At 39.3% G+C, this 27,742-nt stretch overlaps 2 long non-coding RNA genes across 2 annotated transcripts in view; one reads left to right on the forward strand and one right to left on the reverse strand.

Annotated features, from left to right (window-relative positions):
• The window catches only part of LOC134807560 (uncharacterized), a 217,966-nt gene extending 208,907 nt beyond the window's left edge, over positions 1 to 9,059 (forward strand). Inside the window, exons 4-8 of the long non-coding RNA XR_010148282.1 lie at positions 3,583 to 3,687; positions 4,234 to 4,312; positions 5,649 to 5,742; positions 5,858 to 5,913; positions 8,430 to 9,059. This is a non-coding gene — a long non-coding RNA (uncharacterized LOC134807560). The remainder of the gene's footprint in view (positions 1 to 3,582; positions 3,688 to 4,233; positions 4,313 to 5,648; positions 5,743 to 5,857; positions 5,914 to 8,429) is intronic.
• The window catches only part of LOC134807559 (uncharacterized), a 288,942-nt gene that overhangs the window by 239,849 nt on the left and 21,351 nt on the right, over positions 1 to 27,742 (reverse strand). The window lies entirely within an intron of this gene.

Raw genomic sequence — 27,742 nt, forward strand, 5'->3', positions numbered from 1 at the left:
AATAATGAATAAATTCATGTCTCTTACTACTCAGCAAAGGATGTCTTTTATTTATTTAATTATTTTTTGTAAGAAACAGGGTCTTGCTCTGTCACCCAGGCTACTGGAGTGCAGCGGTGTGATCATGGCTCACTGCAACCTACAACTCCTGGGGCTCAAGGGATCCTCCTGCCTCAGTCTCCAGAGTAGCTAAGGCTATTATTTTTAATAAAGATGGGGTCTTGCTATGTTGCCCAGGCTGATCTCAAACTCCTGGCCTCAAGTGATTCTCCCTTCTCGGCCTCCAAAAGCACTGGGATTACAGACATGAGCCATTGGCCCAGGCCAGGATGTCTTTGTATTACCATTTCTGTATCAGAGGCTAACTTTAGGTCTATACCAAAGAAAATCTGAATTCACAGGATTCTATAGGTGCTAAGGCAAGAAGCTAACATGTTGTTATTATTGTTATTAGCTTCCATTTATTTAACAAAATGTATGCAAAGTTCTGAACAAATGTTTTATATGCACCATTTACTCATTTATTTATTGAACATCTACCATGTGCTAGGGGCAGTAGTGAAACACATCGTGGAGAGGACAGGGTTCTTGTCTCCTCCAGGATAAAAAAAAATTATAAAACATTATTTTCCTGACCTCATATTCCTCATCTGTATACTAAAGATAATAAAATCTATTTTTCTTCCCAGGACTATTACAAAAATCAAAAGAGATAATAGACATGAAACCTTGTGAATGAATAATCAAAAGGGATTCAAAAATTTAAATGTTAAGAATACCACTGAAAGGTTTGGTTTAGATTGTTGTTTTGTTCCTTTGTCTGTTTTACTAGATTCTGAAGCACCTTTTATATCAGCTAAAATTTTATTAGACTGTATGCCACAGAAAACCCAAACCAAAGTGTCTTAACTGGGAAACTCTTGTTTTTGCAAAATAACAAAAAAATATGATGGTAGGAAGTCCTAGGCTCAACAGTATAATTAAAGATTCAAGTTCATTCAATCTTCTGCCACAGCAACCTCAGAATTTGCTCTTTTCCCTCATGATCATACTATTAGTTGCTTCATCTCTAGGATTGCATCCACTTTCCAGGCAGACCTCCTCATGAGATCTTATCAGATAATTCAGGAAAATAAGCATTTTTTAGCTAATTTTTGCATTCATTTTATTTGCTAGAATTTAGTCCCATTGCTGTCCTCAGACAAAAGGGAATTTTTAAAAGTGAGTTTTAGATTTTTAACCTTTAGGAGAACAAAACAAGAGAAAGCGGGAACAGGGTTGTAAATGATGCAGTGAAGGCTCTTCATGATATAGATTAAGGTTCAGTGACATTTTTTGTTGGTTTACTATATTTCTCAGCTGTGACTTCAAACTGCAAAGACACTCAAGAGTCACATATGCCAAAAAGCTTTAGTGAATTTCTACCCTAAAATTGCTGGTGCCACATCTGGATAGGTGGATTAAAATTGATTCGTTGTTCACATTACCCCTGCCCGGTCTCAGAGTGGTTCTGGATTTGATAATTACACAATCTCTGATGATATATTTCTAATTCAAGATTCAAACTGTGGCTTCCCCCACATAAAATGGTCAATTTATTAATAAACAAATAAAAAGAATGAGATCTCTTATTATAAAAAGAATAGGCTGTCTTTTGTGGTTGCTATAAAGAAAGAAAAAACCTCATATAATTATTATAGGCCCAAAGGCTAAAAAGGAAATTAAATGGGCATGTGCCTAGAAACTGTAAAAATCAAATTTGCTCAGAGACACAAGAGGGAATTGGAAGTGTTGGAAAACGTGCATTACTCATACTATCAGAACAGGAACAAGGAAGGAATGAAAACAGAATAAAGAAAACAAGTAGATTAAACTAGAGGAAGAAAGCAGTTTCTCTAAGGGGAACGTATTAGCCAGGGTTCTTCAGAGAAACAGAACCAATAGGAATAGGGTGTATGTCTGTGTGTGTGTGTGTGTGTGTGTGTGTATGCACAGAGAGAGAGAGAGAGAGAAGAAATTGGCACAATTGATTATGGAAGCTACCAAGTCTAAAATCTGCAGGGTACACCCGTAATCTGAAGACCCAGGGAAGCATTAAGCTGTGGTTTGAGTTGAAAGATAGTTTTCTGAAAGAATTATGTCTTTTGGTGAGGTGAGGTTTTTTGTTTTTTTTTTTTCTTAAGGCCTTAACTGATTGAATGAGGCTTACCCACATTATAGAAAGTAATCTGCTTTACGCAAAGTCTACTAATATAAATGTTAATCTCATTTTGTATCTCCACAGCAACATTCAGAAGTGTTTGACCAAATATCTGAGTACCATAGCCAAGTCAAACTGACACATAAAATTAACCACCACAGAGAATATTGAGATCTTAGAAAACAAGTCAGGCAGATACAAAGTACAGATTATACTAATTTTCTCAGAGCATCAGGATCTAGGAAGTTATTGGAAAGCACCCTCCTAAAACTCAGATAGAGATTTCATATTAAAAATCCCTCAAATTTTGGGACAGCTATATCTGGTGATTAACAAAAATATGAACAGAGATGAGAGTAAGATCAGTATGATTATAGAGTACTCAGATTATTATAATGCATTGTTAAAATGATGGCCCCCAATGAATCATGGCTCCTTTGGGCCATTCCCATTTGCTATGTCAGGTTGTTATTGCCTCCCATCCAAAGATGAAGCCCCTTTCCCCATCCCCTGAAGCTGGGGTGGTCTCATGACTTGTTTGGCTAATAGAATGCAGCAGAAGTGACATGGTACAACTTTCAGGGCTTGTATTTTATGCTTTCATCCTCTTAACATCACCCTAAGGCCACTATGCTGTGAAGAAACTTAAGCATGTGGGAAGAGAGGTCCAGCCATACCAGCTATGGCAGCTGAATTCAGTCCCCACTGACCTGACAGCCACATGTAGCCTCATGAGTGAGCCCAGACATAATAGCAGATGAACAGCCCAGCCCACCCAAAGAATACTAGAAAAATAACGGGTTGCTTTAAGTCACTAAGTTTTGGTGTAGTTTGTTGCACAACTACATAGCTAAGACATAGTTGCAATTCATTTATTTTCACTGCTGTCTAGTACTCCATTGAATAATGTCATTCTCTTTTAAAGTCCATTCTTTTCCTGATAGACATTTGGATCATTCCTATTTTGTTGCTGTTTAAAAAAATGCTGCTTTTGAACATTAATATGCATACCTCCAGTTATACACTCTGAGGTATACACCTCAGAGTAGAATTGCTCTTGAAGGTATGTGCATTTTCAACCTAACTTTTAAAGCAGTTATCAATCTGCTTTCCAAAACACAAACCAGGCAGAATTATGAATCAATTGGAAAAATACCATTATAACAAGTCATTAGGAAAAAGATATGAACAAATATATCACAGAAGAAAAAAAAATAAAATGGTCCATCAACATATAAATGAGTCTCTGTTTCACTAGTAGAGAGGGAAATGCATTCCTTAGTGAACCCAAAAAAGTTTATTTTCCTTTCTTTTCTTTTCTTTTCTTTTTTTTTTTTTTTTTTTTTTTTTTTTTTGAGTCAGAGTCTCACTCTATTACCCAGGCTGGAGTGCGGTGGCATGATCTCGGCTCACTGCAAACTCTGCCTCCCCAGTTCAAATGATTCTTCTGCCTTCTGCCTCAGCCTCCCAAATAGCTGGAACTACAGGTGAGTACCATCCCGCCCAGCTATTTTTTTTTTTTTTGTATTTTTAGTAGAGACGGGGTTTCACCATATTGGCCAGGCTGGTCTTGAACTCCTGACCTCCTGATCTGCCGGCCTCGGCCTCCCAAAGTGCTGGGATTACAGGCGTGAGCCACTGCTCCCAGCCTCTTTTCCATTTTAAAGGGAGTGTCTGACACTAGTAAAATAAAATTAAGTCTGTGCCTTGTAACTATCTACCTATAAATTTATCTCTTGATTGATCAAAAAGAACAATTGTGGGATAGAAATGGTGACAGTAAAATATGCAGTGTTGATGCAGGAGCAGGGAAAGGTGACGCTGATTCTGCTGGTAAGGATGTAAAGTAATACCACATTGCTAGAGATGAACTTTGCAATATACATCAAAACTTTTCAAATGTGTATACTTTTTGAATCAGAAATTTTATTTCTGGGAATTTATCAGACAACTTCAAAGATATTTGTACAAGTGTTGATTATTGCATGCCTTGACCATGCTCCCTTCTGTCTACCTATAATCCTTCCTGAAAGCAAGGCCAACTTTTCTACCAGATAACCCTGACCTCATCCTGTCAGAATTGAATGAACCAAGAATTGAGCTACCCTAAAAGTGAGTAATCCATAGAGTCTAGACAGAGGGCTGACTGGTCAGATGTAGAATAATGAGCAGGAACAACAGGATTGCTTTATTGGGAATGAGGGATTGAGAAACCAAGAGATGAGAGCTGTTGGTTACAGAGACAGGAGGCAAAAGGATATATTAAGGATTACCATAATGTATTAATAGAGACAGGGAAAGCCATCACATACCATATGCGAGAATCAGGAATTATGAAGAACAAGAGGAAGACTCTTAGTAGAAACAAGGGAATGAGATAGATGTGCAAAGAGAAGCAGCTCTCCTCACCTAGGGCTGCCTCAGACTCCAGTGGCTTTCTAGTTCCAGTTCCAGCCCCATATATTATTACAACACAACACCTTTTCACTGAGAAACCTCAAATGTGTCTGTTTCTTCTCTTTTTTTTTTTTTCTTTTCTTTTCATTTTTTTGAGACAGAGTCTCACTCTTATAGCCCAGGCTGGAGTGCAACAGCATGATCTTAGCTCACTGCAACCTCTGCCTTCTGGGTTCAAACAATTCTTCTGCCTCAGCCTCCTGAGTAGCCGGGATTACAGGTGCCTGCCACCATGCCCAGCTAATTTTTGAATTTTTAGTAGAGATGGGGGTTTCACCATGTTAGCCAGGCTGGTCTCGAACTCCTGACCTCACGTGATCCACCTGCCTTGGCATCCCAAAGTGCTGGGATTACAGGTGCCTGGCCAAGTCTGTTTCTTGATATCAAAAGGTTTTCACTAAAATAATCCTAAGATGATATCATTATAAGCATGTAAAATCGTGATGCTGAGACATGTTGATTAAATAACAAGCTCATGATAAGCTTTTTTTCTTCTTTATGTGAGATGTGGTCTAAACCCTTGGGACCATTTACTTCTGGGAAAAAAAAATCAGCAGGAAGACTTTTTGACTATAGGATCAAGGTATGTTTTTCAATCCAACTCCACCAGTAATAAATAATACAGCATTTTCAGTCCCCTCAAAATAAGTTAATAATATTTTGCCACCTGGAAAAAAGACACATTACAGGACAGTATGTCTAAATATCCACATTCTTTTCTTGTTATTTACATATATAGTATGTTATAAACACAGAGATTATAAATAGGTTAGAAAGGCTGCATACCAAAATATTGACTGTGGCCATCTCTGAATGGTGACATAATTGATTTAGAGTGTTTTTGTTTTTGTTTTTGTTTTGTTTTGTTTTTGCTTCTCTGGGTTCTTGCTCTTTCTACAATAAAATCAATAATTTTACAAATAAATATTTAAATGTGTAATTGTGAATACTGGTGTCATTGGAATATCACTCCCTATATGTTGCTTCTAAGGGCCAGTTTTCTGGAAATAGTTTGAAGATACCGACTCATGGTTAAATGTTTCACATTTACCCTCAGAAATGAGTGCTACTGTTCAGAAATGGAGGTAAGGGTCTTCCCTGCCATTGGACATTGGGAAGATGTTGATGATTTTAACTGACACCCTGGCTAAACCATTTCAGGACAACCATGGTTAGGTCTCTTTGTTGCTCTTTTCACAGGTGCCCACTTTGCTTGTGGGATTTAGGAGGAAATGCCACACACTGTCATAGAAAAAGTGAGTTATTTGATGTATTATTTAACATTGAAAAGTTGTTCTAATGAGAAAAAATTGGTAGCTGTGTCTGTTTATTTTTGTGATAATGCTTTGAATTAAAATTCTCTAATACGCTTATCATCAAGATTTTATAAGATGGTTGTTCAATGTTAGTTTATTATTACAGGATATTTATTTAGTAATGACTTTAAAATAGATTTTATTTGTAATCTGCCACAAATAGAATTTTAATAATCAAGAAATTGTTACTTTTATGCCATGTTAGTCATTAAATTGAGCCGGGAAATAACAGAGTTGATGCAGATGAAAATATTAAATCTGCAGCAGAAGACTGGATAAAACTATTTGATCATTTCAGGTTTACCTCTGAGTTAACTCACCGTGAAAAGATTATAAATGATTTAATTGTTCTCCATCTGTTAGAAATTCAATTAAATGCTGTTTAGTTTATGTAACCACAAACCTCCTGCTACCACTTCATTCTCAGTATTAACTCTACTGTGTGTTGACACCACTGAAGGGTAAATTACAACTATCTAGAGGGGAAATAGCACGATTCCTACTGTAAATGCCATGACTTATCTACGTTCTAAATTTTATCCACTATATTTCATTCATTCAAAATTGATTCAGTGGTAGAAAGCAACAGATCCCCTGAATCCCTGGGCACACTTTGCCCTCTACCTTCAGGGTTCCTCTGACTATGGGGAACTCTCTCCCTCTCTGCACTTACCCTGCAGTGTTGCCATGACATATTTACATGGTGACTTCTTCTCAAATGATAAGGAGTTCTTTCAGGTCAGGGACAGTATCTAACTCATTATGAAGTAATAGGACAAAAAATATTATTTAAGGACAAAGCTGATTGTACCATCTTCTTACCCATTAGGAAAAATGCCATTATTCTATTAGGCAAATATGACATTTGATGTGCTCTTTTACCCTCCCAGAGACTTTAATAAGGGAGAGATAAAAAAAAGACTGAAATTGCAAGACCTCTTCCAATTCTTTTGTTCTGCAACATGGTGGGAACTAGAGTTCCCACATGCCATTGTTTAGCAGAATGCCTTAAGTGTGTATTTCCACATATTGAGAGGTGTACTCAGAGAAGAGGAGTAGAAAATCTTAGTTGCTTTGCATAGTACAGTGAAGAAAATTGCGTTTCCTTGGGGTGCTAAAGGATGGGGTTCGCACCAAATTGAAAACCTGAGAGTTTGGTGAATGGCTCTCAAATTATCTGTGGTGAAGAACCAGGTTTTTGTTGTTTGTTTGGGGGGAAGTTGTTGTTTAATTTCCAATCATCACTAATCAAATGCTTGTAAATGCTTATTCTCAATTTCTGTACTAACTTTGTGATGTACTGATAATGCCACACTCTGAGTAATACCAGTCTAGAGAGTGGGGAGGTTGAAGGACTCGCAAGAACAAGGATATCTAATATTCAAATGTAAGTTGTTACTGCTAATCTATATGAACCCTTATGTTACTAAATTTTTAAAGTTTGTTTGACATGCAAATGCTTTGTGAGACTGGACTTTGTTGTGGTTGTTGCTGGGGATTAGGGAGTTTAAAAAACAAGAAAGGGAGTTAGTTTTATGTCTTGGTCAACATAGAACAGAGACAAGAGAAGGGAGTAGATGACAATACACAAAAACTCAGTAAGATCAAGGGACTGAAGCCAGAGCGACTTTGAGAATGTAATCTCTGTAGATTGCTGACTCCCCAAAAATTCCACCAAAAGACACAGATTAAGCAAATCAAGTGTATTACCTTTGTAATAAGGGAGATAACTAACTTGACAGAACTATAGTAGCAACTTGAATGATAGAGTACAAAAGAAAAATACTTATAAGAGTATGGTTTAAGGTGGGTCTTTCAATGTAGGGGCCTGATTAGAATTGGGCAGAGTTTGTTACATAAGAGTTTAGAATTAGCAAACACAGTGAAAAAAAAAGGGGGGGGGATTTGAAGGAAGCCTTGAAAAACAGTCCCTTGAGAAACCCAGTTGAATAATTTATTGTTCTGAGAAGGAAGATATGTGCCTTGATGTAGGCTACTTGGCTAGTCTACGGTTGGAATAAATAGACTTCAGAAAGTTCATGAGACAAACATCCTCCTGAGAAAGAATTCCCTTGAAAAATGAAGTCAGGTTAATGCAGAGTTTTGAGTATAACAGTAAATCCATGCAATTAAAGACAGTTAAGGTACAGGTTTCAGTTCTGAGTCAGCAGCTGTAAACCCCAGAGAAGACATTAGTTTTTCAGAGGTTGCGCGATAGGAAATCTGACCTTATGTGACATCTGGGTTATATTTGTTATCCCTAGCATACAGCAGTGTTATTCACATAGCAGGGACTCCAAAAATACTTGCAAAAAAGGAATGAATGAGTAAATAAATGAGTAAGTGAAAGAGAATACCACTCTAATACTGTCTAACCCAATGCCTAAAAACTCCAGTTTTTAGTGTCCACTATCATAATGACTTCTTCTTCTTTTCTTTTCTTTTTTTCTTTTTAGATGGTGTCTCGCTCTATTGCCCAGGCTAGAGTACAATAGTGCAATCTTGGCTCACTGCAACCTCCCCCTCCCAGGTTCAAACCATTCTCCTGCCTCAGCCTCCCGAGTAGCTAGAACTACAAGCACGTGCACTGTACCCGGCTAATTTTTTGTATTTTTAGCAGAGACAGGGTTTCTCCATGTTGGCCAGGCTGGTCTCGAACTCCTGACCTCAGGTAATCCACCGCCTCATCCTCCCAAAATGCATTATCTCTTCCCAAAATGCATTATCTATTTCATTAAGAAAAAGGAGAAAGCAACCATGCTAAGCTTCAAATAAAAGCATGTGAGCACACCTGATGACACTAGACCCACTGGAATCTCGCATAACTCATCCTGAACATGTTGGGAATCAAGTCTCTCAGGATTAGCCCTGGTAATCTGAAAGTCACCAGTCATCAAGAAGTGGCATCTCTACCATGTGGTGCAATCATAGCCCTGAACTCAAATTTCTGTCTGATATATTTGATGTGATCACTCCTTTTATACCCTTTTAACTTCTGCCTGGAGAGACCCACTGACCTTGTAGCTGACTGTCAGAACTTTTCCTTGCCAGGCCAGCAATAAATTTGGCATTGTTTTGGACATTGATTTGGTGGTCTTTGTTTCTTAGTGCTCAACAATTTTAATAGAGTCAGAATCCAGAGATATAATGGATAAGCAGACTATTAATAAAGCACTATTCATAATTGCAAAGACTTGAAACCAACCCAAATGCCCAACAATGATAGACTGGATAAAGAAAATGTGGCACATATACACCATGGAATACTATACAGCCATAAAAAGGATGAGTTCATGTTTTTTGCAGGGACATGGATGAAGCTGGAAACCATCATCCTCAGCAAACTAACACAGGAACAGAAAACCAAACACCACATGTTCTCACTCAAAAGTGGGGGGGGAACAATGAGAATACATGGACACAGGGAGGGGTACATCACACACCAGGGCCTGTTGAGTAGTGGGGGCTAGGGAAGGGATAGCATTAGGAGAAATACCTAGTGTAGATGACGGGTTGATGGGTGCAGCAAACCACCGTGACACGTCTATACCTATGTAACAAACCTGCACGTTCTGCACATGTATCCCAGAACTTAAAGTATAATAAATAAGAAATACATACATACATACATACATACATAAATCCCAACCCCACAGTCAATGAGATTCTGAAGTTATAAATGTTGCTTTCTCTAAAACTATAGACCAAAACTATAAAAATTATAACTTATAATAGTGTGATTTTAAAATGCAATTGTTAAAGACTATGGCATATATTGTGGCTGAATGGTTTTGTATTTCAAACAAATACTAAAATATTCTATGGACAATGTCATGACCTTTTCAAAATCAAAACTGCCCCCTAGAAAATCTAAAAAATTTGGCCATGAGTCCAGAAATATTTCTGCCCACACTATTTAAATTATGTACTTTATAATACGGTTTGAAATTCCATTACACATTTTTAAAAACCCAGCATTGTAAAATGTAAATGCAGCATTACTTATTTATATATTATTATGAGTTTGGCCAAATAGGGGCATATAATTTGGGCATTTAGTAGATATCCAGGAAAAGTACAAGTCTGAGTCAGCTCCCTCAGAGGGCTGCTAGGACAGAAAGAAATTACTGTAAGGAGGTAAACACTGGGAGAGTAATGACCCAAGAGAGATGGGAGTATCCTAGTCTGTACGCTCAAGGCACCGAATCACAAAGGGGGGTCTGGATTGTCTGCTTGGGAGTTGGGACCTGCTTGTAGTATTTTTAGGATATCTTGGTCTCTGAAAAACCATGCTTTCTGAGCAGAAAGGGAGAAATATCTCAGCTATGTATTTTTAGAATATCTTAGTTTTGTTTGTATCTCCAGCTGAGCATGGGCTTCCAGCCTGATAGTCTGCATTTAAAATGTTCTGTTGAAGTGTTCTGTTCATTTATTTTTAATTAAAACTTTATTAAAATTATAAAACTGGTGTGAAGATTAAAAGCAGACAGTACAAATTACATATGTGATGTGGTGACATTAAATATTCACCCACCCAGCTAATTTGGGCAACTTCAGAGGGAATAGTAAAAACTAACTACTGCTTCCAACTTTGTTCTTTTCACTCTCCCACCAGTTGTCCCTGAGAATCTCTCTCAAGAGTAAATGCTTTTTCCTGGCCTGCTAGACTGCTTCTAATTGAGCCCTGCAAATAAATGATCCCTCACCAGCCCATCAGTGTGGAATGATAGGAATGGCAGAGTGGACAATAAGTTACCTGTTATCATCTCAAACATGAAAAAAGGTTCATGATCAGCACAGCCCACTCAACGAATGGAACATGGACACCTTAAAATGATGAGAGAATTCAGGGCACATTAAGATGTCTCCAGCAGTTTCAGGACTCACAGGAATGGTGATTATGTGCAGAAGAGCAATAGCACTATAGGTACCTGGCATGACTCCTACGCTTGTGGGTAGACACTGGAGATGTTGAGGAAAATAAGAGTACCAAGAACTCAAAGTTTAACAGGGAGAGACACGACAGCTTAAAAGCACCTCTAAATTCATGATATATCTCACCTTTTACTCATCAGTTGAAGTTGAGAGCAATAGGTAACAGAGCACAAGTTTAGAAAGGTGCAGTCATCTACTCAAAACCAGTCTAGAGGTGTGGGTGATAGAGTGAGCACTGGAACCAGCTTCTAAACCCTACAGTCTTTTCTACTTCACTAAGCATGGAATTCTGAGTGATGTGTGTGTGTGAGAGAGAGAGAGAAAGAGAGAGAGAGAGTCAGAGAAAGAGAGAGAGAGAAAAAAAAACAGGTCAGAACATTTCTGCATAGGATAAACAAAACCTCTGCCTTCCTACTCTGGATATACAGTTGTATTAGTTGATATCTTAGCTATGTATTTTGGAAAATGTAGCACTTGCCCCACTCTGGAATGACAGACTTATTAACCTGGTTATTAATAGCTAAATCAGATTATTTGTAGAAGCTTCTTAAAATCAAAGTTAAGTTTTGTCTAACAATTTCTGCTAAGAAGAAAAAATTTAAAGAAAAAATATACACCTTGTTTACTTAAATGTCATTCAGACAGAAGGCAGGCAGTCTAAAAAATGACAAATATTTAAAAATTAATGTTGATTATAAATACAAAAATCTACAATGATTTGGGAAAATAATAGAAGGAAACTGGAAAGAACTCATTGAAGCCATCTTTTACCAATAAGAAAAAAATCAGCAAGGTTACTCCTAGGTTTCTCAGCTAACACAAGAAATCTTATAACAATTCTTTCACTCAGATCAGGATCTACATGCTGTATTAATTGTAAAGTGCAGAGTTACATATATCTTCCTAATTTCTGGGCCCAGCATTCAGGTGCAGGCTGTGGGGCCCGTGTTCACAGGTCTAGTAGGGAACCCCTGGAGTAACCAGCAATGTCACTGGACAGTGGTCTGTCTGTGCAATCTCCAAGTCTAATTCTCTAGTCCTCTTGATATGAGAGGAGGGCAGGGAAATGCTGGGTAGACAAGGGCAGGATCCCTGATGAGGGTTCCACCCTTCGGCCTGTGCCCATGGACCTAAGTGAGGACAGGCACTCCTGTTTTCCCAGCCAAATGTTGCATTTTCCAAGACCACTCTGGCCCTCCCCGTGTCCCCATCCTGTGCCTATGAAAAAAAAAAAAAAAACCTGAGACCCTAGTGGGCACACACACAAGCAACTGGACATCGAGAGCAGAAGAGGAGCAGACATCGGCAGGCCATTGACAGCAGAAAGATGTGGAATTCGGCGGTGGAGGGGGGCGGTTGGAGAAGAGTCCGGCTGCCGCTGGGCCGCCCAACTCCATGGAAGACCACCTTCCCCCTCTATGCCCCTTCTGACCTCTCCATCTACCTCACTGATAGCTACCACCAGTCAATAAAAAACCTTGCACCCATCCTCCAAGCCTACGTGGGATTCATTTTTTCCGGTCCACTAGGGAAGAACCCCTGATACAGAAAGCCTTCTGTCCTTGTGATAAGGCATAGGGTCTAACTGAACTGATTAACACAAGCTACCTGCAGATGGCAAAACTGAAAGAGCACACTGTAACATGGCCACTGGGGCTTCAGGAGCTCTAAACACTCACCCCTAGACGCTGCCGTGGGGTCGGAGCCCAAAAAGCTCCCCACAACCTGCCCATCTGCATGTCCCCTAGGGGTTTGAGCAGAAGGACATTGAAGAAGCGAACCCTGCCTGCCGCATGCCCTGCAAGGGAGATGAGGGAAGTTTTCCTATTTCACTCTCAAAATTTCTTTAAGTGTCCTAAGATTCCTTACTACATTCCTTTTCTGTTTAAACTGCCTAGACTGACCTTTATTCTTTGAACATCGTCACACAGAGAAACACACAAGGTGCATCCACCACACAATAGCCAGAGTGAGATTTCTGATGCAAATATCAATACACGTCACTTCCTTGTTCAAAACCTCCAATGGACTTCCCCCGGCGACAACACTACAGCTCACACTCCTCTCTAGGACTGTGGGTCCTGGTCTGGTTCAATCATAGGGACCTCTGGGTGGCTTGTGTCCCCACGTGATCTGCCCTGCCCATCACTCCATTCCAGCCATATACCAGGATCCTTCCCACCCCAGGGCCTTTGTGCTTGCTGTTCCTTTAGCTTCAAAGTTTCTCCAAAACTTCTTATTGCTGCCTCCCTCTCACCACTGAGGTCTCAATAAAATCATCACTGTCTCACAGAGGGCTTCCTTGACCACCCCAGGTGCTCTCTATTTACATTGTCTCATTTTATCTTCTGTTTACTTAGCTCTCACATGTCTAGGAAGTTATTTTATTTATTTATTTATCTGCATATTGTCTATTTTCTCAGACATAACAGTAAACAACTGAAATGTAAGAACTCTTTCATACTCCCAGTGCTTAAAACAGTACCGAGAACATAGTAGATACTCAATAATTATTCACTTAATTACAGACTTTCAGGATATCTTTTAATGTTGTTGCTCAAGTTTTACCTTTAATTTTATTTATGTTTTAAAACAATGAATTCTCATTTGAGATGACTTGAAAGATATAAAAGATTATAAAGGAGAAAACAAAAATAACCTTTATTCCCATACTCAGAGATAAGTATTATTAACATTTTGATCCATTTCTGCATGCATCTTTTCTATAGAACATAGAGACAGCCTTAAGCATAATTGGGATTATGTTCTATACTTTAAATTACCACAAACTGGAGGGCTTAAAACAACAGAGACTGGCAACCCATGGAACATGAGAAAATATTTACAAACCATATATATCTGATAAGGGGTTAATATCTAAAATACATAAGGAACTCCTACAACCCAATAGCGAAAAACAAATAAATAACCCAGTTACAAATGGGCAAAGGACTTCAATACATATTTCTCAATAATCAATAAAAAGACATTCAACATCACTAATCATCAGGAAAATGAAACTCAAAACCACAATGAAGTATCACCTCACACCGGTTAGAATGTCATTATCAAAAAACAGAAAATAACAAGAGTTGGTGAGCATGTGAAAAAAATTTGAATCCTTGTGAAGACGTAAAACAGTATGGCCACTTTAGAAAACACTATAGAGGCCCTTCAAAAAATTAAAAGCAGAATCACTATCTTATCCAGAAAACTCACTTCTAGGTATCTATCCAAAAGAATTGAAATCAGGATCTTGAAGAGCTATTTACACTCCCATGTTCGTTGCAGCATTATTCACAATAGCCAATAGCGAGAAACAACCTAAATGTCCATCAGTGAATGAATGAGTGAAGAAAATATGGTATACTTACAAAAGCATATTATTCAACCTTATAAAAGGAAATGCTGCCACATGCTACAACATGAATAAAGCTGGAGGACAGTATGCTGAGTGAAATAAGCCAATCACAGAAAAACAAATACTGCATGATTCCACTTATATGAGGTATCTAAAGTAGTAAAACTCATGGAAGTTTTACTGCTTTAAAATGGTAGGTAGAATGTTAGTTCTACCATCACGTGGCAATGGTAGTTGCCGGGGACTGAGGCAGAGGGGAAAATTTGAATTGCTGTTCAATGGGTATAGTGATGCAATCACACAAGATGAAAAAATTCTAGAAGTCTGCTGAACAACATTGTGCTTATAGTTAATAATACTGAACCATACACCTAAAAATTTGTTAACAAGATAAATCTAATGTTCAGTGTTTTGTACCATGATTTCTTAAAAAATAAATAAATAAATGGCGGAAATTTATTCTTTCACAGTTTGAGAGACCAGAAGCCCAAAATCAAAATGTCATGAGGACCATCCGCTCTCTGAAGGCTCAAGGGAAGTGTCCTTCCTGTTCTCTTCTGAGCTTCTGGTGCTGGCAGTCACTTGGCTTGTAGATACATCACTCCAATCTCCCACTCTGTTGTCACATGGTCTCCTTTCTTGTGGGTCTCTGTCTCTGTATGTTCATGTGGCCTTCTATAAATATACCAGTCCCTGGATTTAGGGCCCACCCTAATCTAGTATGACCCCGTCTTAATTAATTATATCTGCAAAAACCCTATTTCCAAATAAGGTCATATTTCTGGAGATCTCAGTATCTGACAGGAATTGCCTCAACTCCCTCAGGTTTTACCCTAAGACTCAATATGAAGTTATGCTTCAGCTCTTCAATGACAGTAGCCCACTCAGTCCTCTTGCCCTTAACCACTTGGCTGAGGCACTTTTATTCAATCTTCAAGGACAGGCAGGCTGTTTACCATCAGCCTACCTGACACTAACCTTACAGGTTTCTCTTTCATCCCTACTAGAGATGAAGAAATGGTTTAGGAGCTAGAGATCAACTTCCCTGACCTTAGTCCCATCTTTCAAAAGAGGTTCGGCTCTTCAGATGATCTAGAACAGCACTTGGACCCAGTTTCTTACGGGGCCTCCTATTGCAGATCTTCTCTAACTCACTCGTGAAAAATTGGCATAAATTCTCCTTTGAAAGCTTGTGAAGCATTGAACATGCCCCTGAATTTCTGGGATTTTACCTCAGTAGGAGAACAGAATGAACTAGAACATGCTGGGCTATAAAATGCTCAGGCAGCATCCTCTACTCATTTCTGGTGTTCCAATTAGCCTTTTCCCAGGAAAGTATCATGCAAACAATATCAAATGCATTTGAAAATACAGCAATATCAAAATACTTCTCTCAGAGGCTTTAGAGATTTTGGTTTCGACTTGTGCTTTGGAAAGCTAGTTCTTATGTTAGCGAGTACAGAGAATAAAGAATAAGAGAGATTAGCAAGGAGACTGGTCAGTAGGTGGTTTTGAGATTAAAAGAAAGTCTTTGAACTTGGGGAGTATTAGAGAGGAGGAAGCAGTTATAAAACCTATATTTGTCTTAACTAATGTGCAACTGTGACTTGGCTAACTTTCCCACATTTCAAGGAAATGTGTCAATGAGCAGTTTAGACAGGTACAGACTATCAGAAAAATGTCTGTCTTAAAGAGACTAACCAGAGTGCCAACAGGGGAGAAATGACAACATAGAGTTTTGATATTGATGCTTGAACTAATTAACATGCAAGGTATAAAATCTCTAGGAGCCTTGCAATGGTAGAATACCATTAGATCCAACAAGTTGTTTTTTTGTGTTTTTTTTTTTTTTGAGATGGAGTCTCCCTCTTTTGCCCAGGCCGGGGTGCAGTGGTGCTATCTCGGCTCACTGCAAGCTCCGCCTCCCAGGTTCACGCCATTCTCCCGCCTCAGCCTCCCAAGTAGCTGGGACTATAGGCGCCCGCCACGGCGCCCAGCTCATTTTTTGTATTGTTAGTAGAGACTGGGGTTTCACCGTGTTAGCCAGGTTGGTCTCGATGTCCCGACCTCGTGATCTGCCCGCCTCGGCCTCCCAAAGTGCTGGGATTACAGGCGTGAGCCACCGCGCCCGGCCAGATCCAACAAGTTTTTTAAAGCCTATATGTACCGACAGAATGAAGACAGACTGGAAAGGACAGGACATTTTGCTTTAAGATTACCAAATATTTGAGAAAAATTTTTTAAATGTATTTTCTAAATAAAACTCTGTCTTAGGCAAGATACCAGTGTGCTTATTACAAAAATAATAAAATAACTATCAAAAAAACCATATAGGTACTCAGAAATTAGTTTAGTAATTAGAGCTTTTTTAAAAAAAAATTGCATTTCAACCCCACCATTTCCAGTATTAAAAATTGTATAATTAAGGCTGGGTGCGGTGGCTCATGCCTGTAATCCCAGCACTTTGGGAGGCCGAGGCAGGCAGATCACGAGGTCAGGAGATTGAGACCACAGTGAAAACCTGTCTGTACTAAAAATACAAAAAATTAGCCAGGCGTGGTGGCGGGCGCCTGTAGTCCCAGCTACTCTGGAGGCTGAGGCAGGAGAATGGCGTGAACCCTGGAGGCGGAGCTTGCAGTGAGCCAAGATTGCGCTACTGCACTCCAGCCTGGGCGACAGAGCAAGACTCTGTCTCAAAAAAAAAAAAAAAAAATTGTATAGTTAAATGCCTTTATTTAAAAGAGGATTTTTAAGTCATTTGACTTTAAAATTCTAAAGAGGAGGACATATGGAACAAATATCTTTGTACTTCCTTAGGCACAACAAATATGACATGATCCCTTTTATTATTTTTGTATCCCTGTGGAAATGTTCAACACCAGAACTATGATTCAATTTAAGAGCCTTTAACCTTATTTCATGTGATTCTCTGCTGTTTGTCATTAAGACACTTCCGATTAAAGGTTTATTGACTCAGTGGATACTCTCTATTATATATTACTTTTTTAAAAGAGCAAAGCTAACTCATTAGTTAGAAACCAGCAAAGCATGCAAGTGCTTTGTTCAACTGACAAAAAAAGAGAGAACCAGTGGAAATTTACTGCTGGAAAGTATTATCACCAAAAGATATTCACTGAGCTGACAATTTTTGACATTTCCCATGTTCCTTCTGAAAATATTTGTGTTAGAATCAGACCTTTCAACATACCAAATCGCATCTGATTGATTTTCCTGTGATTTTTCAAACTCTGGAAACTGAAGTATAAGTAAAATGGGCAAAGTTTCTCTGAATCTTCACCACAGACCCATAGCCACACGAAGGATCTGACTCTTTCTTCAACCCTGACCCCACCACCACCACTATTAAGACTGTACTTAAGTAATAAAACTTGTGTAACTCGTGATTCTGAAGCCCTGAAGAAGTAGAGGCAAACAATCAAGGGATGTGACTAATATCACTAACAATGCTAACAAAAATAGGCTTCATCTCTGACTGGAGGGGAATGGCTGGGTCTTCTCTCTTTCCAAGGCAGGTTAACTCAAATCCCTACTCCAACCATGCATTCTCTGTGGAGCCCCCAACCTTCCCTTGCTGCAGGAGCCTTGCTGTCTGCCATCTAAAGACCTAACATGATGCCATCCCTGGACGGCTCCTGCTTCCACAGCATCTACCCTAGATTTCTTCTCAAGACTTATTATTGCTGTTTCTGGGACTCAACTTGCCACCCCATTATCCTTCCTTCCATCAGAATGTCACTGCCCTCACTGAGTGGGGAAAATTCCCTTCTATGCTCCCAGATAGGGTGTCCTGTTTTGGAGTATGGATTTGCCCTTTTGAACCACAGGACCTTGCCAAGCAGACTATCTGAAGGCTTATATGTATTTGTTCCTCTGGCAGGGGATACTGCGGGACATCCCTTCGGAACAATGGACCCACTTTACAGCAGCTGCAGGCCTGATAGAGCAACAGAGCGGCCTTGGGGAGGCACTGCTGAGGCACCACCTTGGAGATGATGCTCAGTGAGAAGGGTGAGCATCTTCCAGGATGTAGTACCTACCTTAAAACAATCACCGTTATATGGTATTGTAGTCCCATAGGTCCAGGAAGCATGGCCGGGAGGTAGTAGAGAGCCCTCATACAATTATTCTAGGTGATATGCCTGAAAAATTTGTACTTTCAAACACTGCAGCTTTAGGCTGTGTGCATCTAGAAGTACTGGTTCCCAGAATGGGAATGATTCTATCAGGAGACTTGGGTAGAGCCCTATTTAACATTAAGCTGCAGCTGTCACACAGTTTCTTTGAGTCTTCAGTGCCAAGAGACCAGTAGGCAAGGAAAAGGGTCATTAAATGGGCAAGAGTAGCTAACCCTGATTATAAGGAGGAGGCACAGGACTGCTTTTATACAATGAGGACAAGGAATAATATGATTGGAACCCAAATAATCCACTGGGCATTTCTTGGTACTTACCTACCCAATTTCAATGGAAAACAGAGATGTATAGCACCCATAGCCTGAGAAAGCTATGAGAACCAAGGGCTCAGAGCCCTGAAGGATGAGGATATGGGTCATCCTGCCAAGTAAGCCACGTAAAATTGCAGTATTATTAACCATGGACAAGGAGAATCTAAAGTAAGTACTAGAGGAAGAAGAAGAGCATCAGTAGTGAGTTTCGGAAGCTACTGTGGCAAGAGGCTGAGTTGGTCCCACAAACCTTCCTCCTTTAACTTTCATAGGGAAGCAAAAACAATCAGAATTTGGGGGAAGTAGTTGTTCTCAGATGTGGGGATCTTAGTATATAAAACCAATGGATCCAAATAACAACTGTGGCAGATGGTGTGATGTCCCATCTAGACCCCTTCCTTTAAGACTGAAGCACTCATTCCCCTAGCTTCTGAGAATGCACGCTGATGACAGATTTAGGAATTGCCCTCATCCAAATTAAGCTGCCCCTCTTCAGGGTCAGCTGATATCCAAAGACTAATGAAGAGAGGTTTCGAAGGGCCAGCACCCTTGCCTTGACATGGCAGAACTCTGAGAGGTCATCCTACCACCAGCTCTCCTTGGGAGATGCTGAGGCCTCAGTCGCATCACCTCAATTCAACTTGTTCCTCTGCTCAGCCATGCTTTCCTCTCTCCTTTACAAATGCTGCTCGGCACTACTCAACGAATCTTCTGCACACAAATCACGGAATATATTCCCAGCAGAATTGAACCTAAAACAACCTCATAGGCCTTGGTTTCTGCAAGTGTAAAACTCATATAGCAACACCTACTTTACAAGGTTGCTAGGAAGAGTAAATGAAAAACCACATGTAAAACATTTAGCATAATGAGCAGTGCATGCAATGTTCAATAAGTGCTCATTCTAGTGGGTCCTGTTACGAGTTAATTCTTGGTTTGCATGTCAATAGTGACATCACTATCAAAAGAATCTAAAGCCTATGCTTTAGTGGCTCCTAAAACTTGCAATAAGAGGGCCTTTCATATTTCCCCTACCCTGTCTCCAATTCTAGTTCATCTTCAAGCCTGAATCTCCTAGTTCCCACTTCAAACCTCAAGGATTTTGTAGTGTCCATGGCTTTTCTCCTTAAGGATGGCAAGAAAAGAGTCACCATGTCCATGAAAGAAATGAATGAAAATTATCAGACCTAGACCTGAAAGAGAAATGAGTTTCAAATTAATTCTAACTTGATTTGGAGTACCATGGAGACTGTCAAATGAGAATTTGAAGATATGTTACTGACCTCGAGAAAATGAATGCCCAATTCTGAGCATTCTGTTCCTAACCTAGAAACTATGGAGTTGTCTTTGGAAGGATATCAAGTTGAGAGTTTTCTGTTCTCTGCATGCCTCAGAACTCTAGCTGAACAACTGACTCTGCTAAAAATGAATGGGCAGCCAGCCCCTCTTCTGTGGTCAGTCTTGTGTCCAGGTGAAGGCAAGGGGAGCTGGCTGCTTAACAGGAAATCCTCATGTCTTTCAGTTAGAACTATTCCCATCACCCTGTCCAGCCTTCTCCGCCACTCACCCACCAATCTGATATCCTCACTGTCTCCAGAGGAAACTACATTCCTGCCAGTCTTTGCTCACACCATGCCTTTCATGTGAGAAGGGCAAATGTTCTCCAGTGGACATCCTCCAGTGGGTATCCATATCCCTTGTCCCACCAACCATGAAATCAAATACAACAGCTGTTTATTTGGGCAGAGTAAGGACCCAGATCTCGTTTTTATACCATTCCTTTGCTAAAAGGAGCCAGAGGTTCTTAAAGAAATAGCTGATTCTAGAGCTTAGGGAAGGAAAGTAGAAAACAAGTCTGGAATATTTTGTTGTGTCAGAAAATGAAGAAGCACTCAAAGAAAAATGGGGGTATGTCAAAAACATATGGAATTCTGTTTTAGGGGTTCCTTCTGGTCAAATATGATAATTGAACATCAAATTGAATATTGGCTTAATGAATTCTATATCATTGAGTAAGATAAAGAGCCAAGAGTCTGTATTGATAAAGAATTGATCTTTGTCTTTTCCTGAGGTTACAAAAATATTCCACATTTTCTCCTAAAACCTTTAAACTTTTAGAAATTAATTAAATCTTCCATCCACTTCAAATTTGTTTTCTGTGTATAATATGAAGTAAAGATTGAGATTCATTTTTTTCATATGTTTATTCAGCTGTTCCAATACATTTTTTTAAAATAACTATCTTTTTCCCATTAAACTAAATTACTTTGGTCCATGGTTTAACAAATCAGTTGACTATATGCATATATGGATGTATTTCTATCCTCTCTATTCTGCTCCATTTCTTTCTTGTTCTGTCCTTATGCTGCTACTACCCTCCTGTCTTAATTGTTGTAGCTTAATAAAAAGTTCTGAAATCAATAATAGGATAAGTTTTCCAGATTGTTTGGCTCCTTCCTTTCAGAGATATTTTGCCTCAATTTCCAGCCACCCCACAGTTCTAAACTTTGCCCTCAATTTTTTCAGATCAACAAGACTGTGACTTTCTCAAAAGCTTCCTGAGGACAGGAAGAAGCACCTTCAGAGAAGGAGCCTTATGTATGTGAATTTCACCCAGTGTGGTTTCTTCTTGCAGGGTTAAATCCCCTTCAGTTCTTGCTAGCTTGTGGTCTCTCTCCATCATCTATAATGGGTTAGTTTAATACAAGCTATTTGACCATGACTGAGAGTCTTGCCTTTACACTGGTTTTCAACACTGAATTTTGCGTCTGTGCTGACTGCTCCTATCAGCCCTACTTGGTGTTTCCTATCAGGTGGGTGAGCTAGGCACCATCCTCTGTTGTCCCTGCAGGTTTTTATTATCTCCCTATCTCTAGAAAATGTCAAGGTCTCCCCAGCTCTATCCCTAATGCACTCAACCACACCATGGCACCGTTGAGCTCCTTGCTGGCCATCTAGTTTCTGTCTACCATTATGCTTCCCTCAAGACTTATTCAGTACAATGGGGACAGAAGCAAAACAGTAAGTATCCATAAACATCCTGAAGAAAGGTGGAGGATCCAATGAAGGGTAGGAAGGAGGAGCAGGGATTTCAGCCACATCTGATGCAAATGGGTGGGCAGAATGGAGGTACTGGGGCCAGGGATACCAGGACTCAGAACAAAATCTTGCTTTCTAGACAAGAGCTATTTGTCAATGTCTGTTGGTATCGAAGAAAGCGTTTTTTACTCTATTGACACTGTCTCTTTTGCCCTCCCTGGGACCACTAATCCTTTAATTATTGCCAAGGGAACCAAAACTGTAATTACCCTTCTAGCAACCCTTGATTCTGTGGGTAGCTTGGACATCACAGTCATGTCAAATCTCCCTTCCCTACTATGGATTCCTTTGTCTCTTTTTCCTTCCAAGGTGGTAATTCTTATTTCTGAACCATCCCTATTATTAATCTTTTTCAATTTCTGCAAAAAGGCAAAACTATGCATTTTCTAATGAAAAGGAAACTGATCCTCTTTTGGAAATCATGCTTGTCTTTGAAAACTCTGCAGCTACTTCAGAGAGAAGGGTATGAAGAAAAAATAATCATTATAATCATCTTCAACTTCATGATTGCAGTTTAGTAAGATGTGAAGAGCTTCAGGTTATGAGACTTAGGTCAATTGTTTTGTTTATCAAAGAAAGATAAGGTAAGCCCTAAACAAATTCAGCTGCATGCTTTTGTCCCCCTGACCTTTCATTGAATGATACCAGTTGTCACTTTTGCTTGCAGACTGACATTAAAAAGGATGAAAATATTGCTTTCTTAGTACAGATTCCTATTGGCACAGCTTTTGTTCAGACTACGATGCTCTGACAAATTAGCCCAGGAAAACAGGGCAGGAAAAAACTGTCTTTACTTCTGCTTGTTATTGTCTTTAATATTACCAGAGCATTTATTGTTCCATATGCTCCCGGCTCTTTGCTCCTCATTAAAGAATGGGATCTGCATAGATTATTCAATGGTAAACACCTAACTAGATTGTAAACTGTCTGGGTGAGGAGCTTGTTTTAAATTCCCACAGCACTCAGCATACTTCTGGGCATGAAAATGCTCAGTAATTCTTCTTTGATTGTATAGTACACATGTTGTTCAATATTAATATTCTATATTTGACCTCTGTTTCCCTGAGTGTCAAGGATCTGTACTAATTTTTGGCTAGTTCTGTCAATAACATTTTTTTTTCATGAGTTTTGTAAATACAGCGGGAAAACCTTTAATAACTGTGGTTAATGGGTTATTATCTTGAGCTTTTCCTGTACACAGTAATCAAATTGAAGGAGATAAGGCCTTTTAGCAAACTCAAATCCTTGTAATAATACTTCACATTGTCAAAATAGCAATTTCTATTTCAGCACATTTAATGGTAAGAAACAATATTGATGAGTATGATGTTGTTTGGGGTGGTGATTAATGCCTTCCACATGCTTAACCAGCTAGAATTTGCTAAATAATTTCTAATTTTCCTTTGCTTTCCATACTCTGCAAATTAAAATAAGGTGTTATTACTTGGGGTGGGGATAGGGGAAATCTCTTAGCCTTACTGTCTTTGCTTGTAAAGGAGGAATAGTAACACCTGCCCACCCTACCTCTCAGATTTGTCATGAGGGTCAAGTAGGATGATGCATGAGAAAATGATTTGTAAGCTGCAAAGCTTTGCACAAATTGAACTTGTTAGCATAATCTGGATTTTACATAGGTCAAAGCTTTATAAGGCAAAGATGCATTCTAAACTTGTAGGATGAACCATTTCTAAATCTTCAGCATGTATTGTGAACTATTTCTTCCAGTGCCACAGATCAATGATAATACTGCCTAGTCACTTATTTAATCTGACAGGAACCTAAACAAAAATAATTAAAAGCTGATCTACATACCACATATTCCTTATTGCTATATAGCACCTCACAAGCCAGTCAGAGATCAATTAATCAATGTTTTCCTCAATTATGGTCTGTCAGCAGATAAATCTACCAAACCAATCAAGGGTATTACAGGCCCAGAGTTGTGCAGGAATGAATTTTGCAACCGCTGAGCCATTTCTCTTGAAAGGAAAGGGTGAGAAATGATTGTTTTGCCTCATCTTTTCTGCAATAATAGGAAGTTTCCAACTCATGAAAGGGTGTTATTGACAGTCACAGTAAGACATTTGGAATCCACATGTAAACTTTGTGATGAACATGGCCCCGCACAGAGGACCTGAGACATTTTGAGGAGGGCCTTCTACGTTTCTTCTCCCAGCACATGAGGCAAGTGAACCCCACTAGTGTAGTTCTCTGTCAGTAAGAAAGAGCACAAAGTCCTGTTTCTGAACGAACATAAAAGAATGGATAATGTTGCCAGTAAGCTTGGGAAGGCATGGGATTCAAAGGTGAATATTTTTGTATGTTTGTGCATTATTTGTTTTGATGTATAAGACAATAAGACAAGCCAGGCACAGTGGCTCACACCTGCAATCCCAGCACTTTGGGAGGCTGAGGCAGGCAGATTGCTGGAGTCCAAGAGTTCAAGACCAGCCTGGACAACATGGCAAGGCCCCATCTCTACAAAAAATATAAATAAATAAATAAATTAGCCAAGCATGGTGGCATATGCCTGTAGTCCCAGCTACTCAGGAGGCTGAGACTGGAGGATCACTTAAGCCCAGGAGTTGGAGGCTGCAGTGAACAAAGATTGTTTCACTGCACTGCAGCCCGGGTGACAGAGCCAGACTCTGTCTCAAAAAAAAAAACCATAGCTAAGAAAGATAAGACAGTTTTCATTAAGCATGGAAACCATTTCAACTTTAAATGCAAACTTTTAAGGAAGGAAAGATTTTACTATTTTCTTCCTCTGACAAATATCTTTTATTGACACATTTCATTATTAATAAATCCCACCACACTTAGTTTTATTTTTTGTTTTCTTTTCTCCTTCTCTGAAAAATAATATAATAAGGGGAGAAGCCCAGGGACCTGACTGCTCAGCCAGACCTGGCCTTCACTGCACTGGACTCCCTAGCAACATGGGGCTCTTCAAGGCTTGTTTTCCCTTTGGGAATATAAGAAGCTTAGTGTACAAGGAACCTCTTCATTGGAAGCTTACCCAAAATAAGTTTTAATTTCTAAGTTTGCAGGCAGTGGATCCTGGGTAACTGTCATGGATTTAGCGGACCCTAGAAGAGTTGAAATCGTGAGTTCCCTACTTCTCCCTCTCCTTTTTCAGCCTATCCCTTTTTCCTAGATAATTTAATCTGTTATAATTTACAGCTAGAAATAGATTAAGGTTGTGCTTCCATCAGTGACTTTTCCAAACTTTAAAAAGCATCAATATCTGGGTCCCACTCCCATATATCTAGCTGGTTTGAGGTGAGGCCTGGAAAGCAATATTTTTTAGAAACCCCCCACATAATTTCAATGTATGGCCAGGGTTGAGAACCACAGATTAGAATGTAACACGTAATGGATCCTGGAAAAATTACCTTTGCCTGGGAAAAGCTTTGATTTATGGGAATTCAGGCCTATATTGTAAATTAGTGCATTGCCACGTGTTTTTAGGAAATGTGCTTGAGTTTCCCAAATGTTGCAGGTATGGACTTTGCATTGAGGAGGTCCTCTGCATCTTGTTGCCCCTGTGGAACTTTGGAAAAGCGAAGTATATGAAAGAGTTGGAGTAAAATTAATCTACTTTCAGAGATTCAGAAGGAACTATAGATGCACCCATGGGTGCCCCAGGCAGAAGTGCCAAAGATGAGAATGAGATTCCAACCAGGCTGCTGAGAGAAGCCCCTTTCATGGATATTGAGAAAAATAAGAAAAAAGGAAAATTGAAAAGCAATTATTTTGAATTACTTTCTTACATCCTTGAGTATACTAATTTCTTTGGGGGAACAAGAAGAGATTCATTTTTGAGGGAAGGGGTTGATTTCTCCATGAGAACAAAGGATTAACTTAATAATGGGATATGAGGAGCCGAGGAGTTTGCCTGATTATATAATAAAGGCAGTATCTTGTCCTGGGTTACGTTTAATTAAAAGAATATTCTGTTATGTTTTGGAGGCTTCTGAAGAAAATAATTAAAAGATATTTATGAAGTGACTTGGAAATATGAACTGCTCACTACCTAGGTCTAGAAGATATACAAAAGCAATGATGACGACGTAGCAGTGCTTTTTCAAAGGCATATACAAGACATCTCACCCTGTGATTACCTTGTCCTTTAAGGGGAACAGTAACCTCTCAGATAAGTCATTGGATTAAGCAGTTTTCTGCAGGAGGAGCTCAAGATTCAGATATGGCACACAAAAGGCAGATTGCCTAACACAAATCGAGGACATCCAATTGGATCATAATACTAGGGAGTGGAGTTTTCAATGAAATAAGCAGTTTCTGTTTCTCTGTGTGTGTGTGTGTGTGTGTGTGTGTGCACGTGTGTGTGTGTGTCTCTCTTTGTCTCTCTCTGTCTCTGTGTCTCTGTGTGTGTGTGTATGCACGTGTGTCTGTCTCTCTGTCTCTGTATGTGTCTCTGTGTGTGTGTGTGTGTGTGTGTTTCTCTCTCTCTCTGTCTCTCTCTCTCTCTCCCCCAACCTCCTTTCTCTCATCCTCCCTCCCTGCCTTTGTCTCTCTCTCTTTGGCTTCATTTTTCTCTATCTTGGATCCTTACTTCTTCCTTTTGGTTTACTTTCTATTGCTTTTTCTCTATTTTACCTCTTCCCTTGGAGCAGGTGGACTATGAGCCAACTGTACAGATTCTCCAGAAAGAAAAATATTCTTCCTTCTGTTCCCCAAGTCCCAAAAGTTCAAGGGAGAACGGAGAAAAAGAAGCTTAGAATAGGTGACTGGAGTGTACTTTGTTGAAGGCTGCAAGCAGAACTTTCTTTCCCTTGGATTAATCTTTTGGACCACACAAAAGATAACAAAACTCCTGTCGAAGATGAAAGTTTGGCCCTGGGGAAAGAAGTCAAAAGAGTCCTTTGGCCTGTTCCTGGTCAAGGGTCTTGGGCTAGATGCACAAAGGGAGTCACTGAGGCTCCCCTTTCATTAGTTCCAGTTCACTGCGTTTGGAAACAAAATCTCTATCATAGGAAACTACAGAAATAGTGGGGCCAATTCCCCACCTGAAACTGATTGTAGAGCTTCTTCAGAAAAGCCACAATATCAGCAGTGCTGGTTGAAAATGCAGAGATTGGGGCCATCTCTATTTATCTCCATAGGACATACAACAATTAGCAACCAATGTCAGTGCCCTCTGCTTCACCACTATTTCTTTATTTCTTCTTCTTGGTCTCCTGGAGTCATTTAGTTTACTAAAGTGTATGCATTATGTTGCTTTCTTTGGTAATTAAATAAATGATATGACTGGTCTGTCTATCCTGATCAGCATATCTTTTCTGTGCACTGGTCAGAGCCACATTTTTTACCTAAAATACCTAAAAAGACTGTAATTTTTATGAAAATGCAAGATTTTTCATATGTTCTACATGAGGATATCTGAAACTTGGCACATACTGTGGTGTTGGCTCAAATAAAGAAATAAAGCCCAATATTCTTGGTGAGTTGCAAATGACCACTGATTTGCAGAATCTGATATTGTTCTATTACACTTGATTTTTAAAAATCAATTTTATTTTCCTGAGTTGTGCATTAATAATAAGGTGAAAGCAATGTTTTGTTATGTTTTTTACTCCTTTGTTTTAATGCACTCACATTTTATTTATTTAATTTGTCATTCTGTACCTCTGAGTAGAATAAAGGCAGATATTTCTTATGATACTATAGACTAAATTACAAATGACTCCGACCATTAACAAATGAGAACATTGCAGTTATTTTACTACAATGTGATTTAATTTCCCTTTCCAAATGTTTGTGTTACAGCCCAGCTCTTCAGTAAAGAGCACAGAGTCCATTTAGATAAGTTCAGCAGCCCAGACTTTCATTTCACATGGGCAAAGATGAAGACACAGTCACTCAAGACTAAAAATGAGGCACAAATG

This window comes from Pan troglodytes, chromosome 10 (genome assembly GCF_028858775.2).
Source record: "Pan troglodytes isolate AG18354 chromosome 10, NHGRI_mPanTro3-v2.0_pri, whole genome shotgun sequence".
Taxonomy (NCBI): domain Eukaryota; kingdom Metazoa; phylum Chordata; class Mammalia; order Primates; family Hominidae; genus Pan; species Pan troglodytes.